Source organism: Pteropus medius, unplaced genomic scaffold (assembly GCF_902729225.1).
Source record: "Pteropus medius unplaced genomic scaffold, Ma_sr-lr_union100, whole genome shotgun sequence".
Taxonomy (NCBI): domain Eukaryota; kingdom Metazoa; phylum Chordata; class Mammalia; order Chiroptera; family Pteropodidae; genus Pteropus; species Pteropus medius.
In genome coordinates, this window is record NW_024340696.1 from 27,730,183 (window position 1) to 27,735,775 (window position 5,593).

The 5,593-nt window shown below is 38.3% G+C and overlaps 1 long non-coding RNA gene across 1 annotated transcript in view; it reads left to right on the top strand.

Moving 5' to 3' along the window:
* LOC120608461 (uncharacterized) overlaps positions 1-5,593 on the top strand; it is a 48,545-nt gene that overhangs the window by 1,707 nt on the left and 41,245 nt on the right. The gene's annotated exons all lie outside the window — the stretch shown is intronic.

A 5,593-nucleotide genomic window follows, 5' to 3' on the forward strand; every position in this document is an offset into this window, starting at 1 on the left:
AAGGGCTTGAAAGATCTTTGATATCAACTTTCTCATATACCGAATAATCATACAGCATTGAATGTGATGGCGCTCATCCAAGGTCATTCAACTGGTTAATATTAACAAAACATCACTCCTCATTTATTATCTTTTGTGAGTATACCCCTAATCTCAATGATCACAACAGTCCCATTTTACCGAAAAGGAAACTGAGGGTCACAGAAATTCTGTGACCTGCAACAAGTTACACATCAAGTGGCAGAGCTGGATGGGGCCCGGGTCTATCTATCTGGACTTCAACACACCAGTGTTGAGACATGACAAATGAAATGCTGGCATTATAAGAAGCTGTTTCTTGTTTAGAGAGAGCAACACTGTTACACTAGAAACACCAACAAAACAGAAGTAAATGGGAGGGTTGCTCTCTTTGAGATTGAGGGATCAGAAAGAGCTGGGTGCCCTATGGCTCTCCCCTTCTCTTTATTCTCATTGTGAGTTTCATCTGGAACTCCTCTGAGACCCAGTAAGATCTGAATACTCATTGCTCTCAGCTTGAGCTAAGAGGGCAGGGAAAGGGAGGCAAGGGGAAATGCTTGCTCTGCCAGGAGAGGCAGGGAATTCAGGCAGGTCAAGCTCAGGAAACTAGGGCAGCCTCCCAGCTGGGCCTATCTTGGCTCTTGAGTGTGATTCGTCATTTGGCTTGAAATAACTTTGCCAAATATCGGACACACCCATATTTAAGTACATATTATAAGAAGCGTTCTAAAGTCCACTATAAATGGGTTACCAGGCTCTTAGAATCACCACATTTCCCTTTTATTAGCAGGTAGTAAACAACCAGCTGCTTGACTTAGTGCATTCGCAAAGGCCCAGCAGAGTCTGGCCCTTGACTCAATGACTTGTGGTTGCAGCCAAACAGGGTTATGTGGCTCTATGAATGACGAATGGTAAAATTTGTCTTTAAAAAAGATCACAGAACAATGACTTCATCAATACTAAAAAACTGCTGAATTGGAGTTTTACTTTCTGCTAATTGAAGATACACACCAGATTGTAAAGTAACGAGGAGGATATTGGTTTATAATTCAGAAGATCTGGTCAGATTCCAGCTTTGTTTCAAGCTAGCCTAGTGTGATCTTGAGAAAGTCACCAACCACCCTGCTTCATCTTATCGTTTCTGAATGGAGACTTTAATTACTCATCCTCCTCAGCCCATTTTGATTCTAAAATCCTATTATTCCATTTTGGTGACTAAGAAATGTACATACTAGAAGACCCAAACCAAGTTCTATTTATAGAGTTTCTTCAAAGGAAAAAAAAAATACCTCTATTAAAGCCAAAAGAAAAAAAAATTATCTACAAACGTTTTCTTAATTAGAATCTTGAGTCATGAACCACATTATATTTTGTACATAGAACTCAAAATATTGGCACAATCACATCAGCCAGTTCATATTGAATTAAATAAGTGGCGGATACATAAAAGTCAGCTTTAAAAAAATCCCATTCTAATGTTTTTGCAAATAATATTGCCAGCAACGGCCTAAGTTAAAAACAGAGCCATTAAGACAGAATCCCTTTCTCCTGATTCACACGCTGTTGTCTTCCTGCAATGCCATCCTTACCTCACCTCTCAACCTCTCATCTCCAGAGCCTGGAGGCAGAAATTAGGTCTCTAGCACAGCAGGTGACGTGGTCTAAGCCACCCTGAGCCTGTAGGTCAGTAAGTTCAGCACATTCATGGGCCTGGGCAGGGAGCTGTGGTTGCATTGTGACCAGACAGGCACAGCTCCTGATATAAAAATAATTATGAACTGAGCCCAAAGTGCAGAGTGCTGTTAATAGATATAATAGGGTGGCTTGACTGAGGTTAGATAAGGGAGGGCCTCCCAGAAGAAGTGACACTTACACTGAATTCTGATGGATGAGCAGACATTAGACAGAGTAGGGTAGAAACTTTCAAAGCTGAAAACATGCCTGCCTCAAAGCCCTAAAGCAGGAAATTGTGTGTGTTGGGGGTGAGGGGGATGGGTAGCAAGAAAGCTGGTGTGGCTAGAAGTTAGAATGGGAAAGGGGCCCAAGAGGAAGCTGGATTGGGGATTTTACTAAGCACAGTGGGAAAGTGGAGAAGAATTTTAAACAGAGCAGAGACATAGTCATATTTGCCATAATGCAATATCTAGTCATTAGCTTAATGCTAAGAGCAGTGGTGAGCCCAAATCACCACTTCCAGTGGAGAAAGGGGTTGCGGGAAGGAGTAGAAAGGATCAGTCAGGACTTGGCAGAAGTCCAGAGGAGAGGACATGGTGCAGCAGTGAAAGAAGCAGATGGATTCAAAATAAGAGTTTGATGTGAAAGTGATGTAACTTAGGGATGGACTGGGTATGGGGGCGAGGAGGGCTCTATGAAGAATGACTCCCAGCTTTCTCTCTTGGTTAAAGATGAAGCACAACCAAATGTGAGTTCGCTATCCTTTCCTATTCTTCCCTGCAATCTTACCTCTCTATGCTGCTTTCTATTCAGGTACCTTCCCCAGTAGTCAAAGCATGATGATTGCGTAGACTTCAGTATAACACAAGGGCCTCTACTCTGAGAGGCTGCGAAGGTTAAAAACACAAATAAGTTCAGGATCGGTTTAAATATTTTCCCATATTTTTGTCATGAGAGTGCTTTTGTACTTCAAACACTAAGATTATTGGAAAAATTTGTCCAGAAGCCACTTAATCATGTGAGAATTATCTATGTGAGGTGGATTTTTAAAATGTAGTTTTTGGTGATCCTAAAAAAAATATTGTTTTTAATTCTACTTTAGCCTAAGGAAGCTTCAGTTTAACTTTTGATCTAACAAGGATAGAAATAATATGAATGAACCAAAAAAAAACAAGAGCCAAACTATTCTTTTAGAAAGTTTTCAAATCTGTATTTAAAAGATTCTAATATTATGGATATTAAGAATTCAAAATAAATAATAAATCCATGCTCTAAGACCAAGGAAGTTCCCTGACCTGACTGCTCCTCACTTTTCCCTTTCTACATGTCACACTGGATATGTAGGAAAAAAAAAGCTCTCTTGGGAATGTTACCTAAACATGTTCAAGTCTCTACATTGTGTTGAAAATGTGATGAGCTTTAGTTTAAAAGCTTGCCTAATGTGTTAAGTGAGAATGACTATACTGCATATGAAATATAAAATATATATATTCCAGTCAACAAGTCTACTGTATCTTAATTATGTGTACGGAATATGAAAGTAAGATAAACTATCACAGTGACATTCCAGCTTCTTTCAGAGGTCATTCTTTGATACCTGCTGTTTACAAAAGGAAAGCAAGGGAGATTTTGTAAGGGGTTATTCCAACAAGCCTATTGATAAAAGTAAGTTTTAATTCTTAAGAATTTAGGTTTATTTTAGTTCGGAAACTAAGGATGAAAATTTACCTCGCCATTTACAAATAAGGGTAGCAAAAATAAAACAAATCTGCCCTAAATGTAAAATATCTTCAGTCAGAAGTGTGACAAAATGGCTCACTTACAGAGATACATGTTAGTTAAGGTGATTTTCACTTTATTAACTTTCATCCGATCAATAAATTTTGATTAAGCTCCAAATCAATAGTAGTAAAACACAAATATGAATATGGTAGTTATTGCCTTTTGTAGGTGAAAGACTATATAACTTTTAATATTATGTAAAAAGTTTGATTGTATGCTAAAATTTCAGACACAGACCCTCAATTTTAGTCAAAAAGATTCTATTACATTAAGCAGATCATATGTAAAGAGAAATCCGGCTTAAAGTTTCAAAAAACTGGTGATACTAAGCCCACTTGGTCAAAGCAGCATAGTGGGATCAGCCAACCCTGTGCCTGTTCTGGCTCTGCCACTTGCTCTGTGACTTTGGGCAATGGACTTCATCCGTTTGGGCTTCAATGTTCTCATCTGTAAAATAGTCATAATAACATTACTAACTTCATAGGAACGTCATGACGATTAAGTAAAATAAGATGTGCTCCAAATGCGTTACAGGTGTTTCCCAGACACTGTTTCCCAACTCACTCCAGATGCCAGTTGTTATGGGCTGAATTGTTATGGCTCACGTTCCCCACTCCAAATTCATGTTGATGTCCTAACCCCTGGTACCTCAGATTGTGACTATTTGGAGGTAGGGCCTTTGAAGAGGTAACTAAGTGAAAATGTGGTCTTTGAGGGTAGAGGGCTAATCCAATTGAATGTATCCTTACAAGGAGTTTAGAACAAATACACACAGAGAGAACACCATGTGAAGACACAGGAAGAGATGGCCAGGATGCCTCAGAAGCCAATCTTGCCAACATTGATCTTAAACTTTTAGTCTCTGAATTGTGATAAATAAATTTGTTTTTTAAGTCTCCCAGTCTGTAGTATTTGTTATGGCTGCCCTAGCCATATGCCAGTTATGGCATATGTTATGGCTGCCCAAGCTAATATGCCAGTTATGGCCAGGGGTGACTGGAATCCTCTAACTGTAGGGTGCTGTATAAATCCGACTTTTTGTGCACCACGACATGAAAGAAATTTGAGAGGCACTAAGAGACCCAATATACTGGGCTTTGCTCCTGGACTATAGTGAAGACTCAACATGTGGCAGATACTTTTGTTCCAATTTATGAAAACCTAGATGTAAGCATCTAAAATGAGAATCTTGCTGTATTCTTCAGCATTATATAACTGGTTGCTCACAACACGTATAACAGAAGAATCAACTGCAGAGAATACAGAGTAAAGACGGGAAGAGGAGTTTCAAGAAATATAAGAGAAAGCACAAGAATAACGTATTTTGATGGCAAGAGTTTGAGAGTCTTCCTAAGGATAGTCCTCTACTGAGAGAAAACCAAAGATTCACCATCAGAAGTGACAAGGTCATTTCAGTAGCCCAAAAGCATAATATTCTACTATTTCCTAAGAAGTACAATTTGTATTTCTGCCCTTTTAAAACAATTTTAAGAATTGTACTAGTACAAAATGAGTTGTGAAACATTGAGCCAAGAATTGCTAAGACAACAGAAAGTTTTATATACATGACATTTCATTTGGGTACAGTTATTGAACTTTAAAATTCTGGACTTCATTCAATGAGGCAGAATGTGTATTTGGGACACAGAAGAGAGGCTAGATTTATAAAAACTATCATTTTCTCGTTTTTCTCTGACAGCTGGTCAAATAACTCAGAACTCTTCCAGAAGATATTTTTATGGCTGAGGCTGGCTCTCAAGCTAGAAACAGGCCTGTGCTGTACGATACAGGAGCCATTAGCTACATGTGGTTATCAAGCACTCACAGTGTGGCTAGTGTGACCATGGAACTGGGTTTAAATTTTGATTAATTTTAATATATTTTAAAAACTGATACTCATGTTATTGAAAAAATATTAAGCATGCTTGCAACCACCTTGAATATGTAGTTTCAACTGTAAATTGCATGAACTCTAAATACAGATCAAATATGTCCAATGAATATTAGCATCCAAAATGAGTGTGCAGTAAGTGAAAATATATACCAGATTTGGAAGACTTAATATGCAAAAAGGATTTTTATATTGATTACAAGTTGAAATGATACTATTTGGCAAACA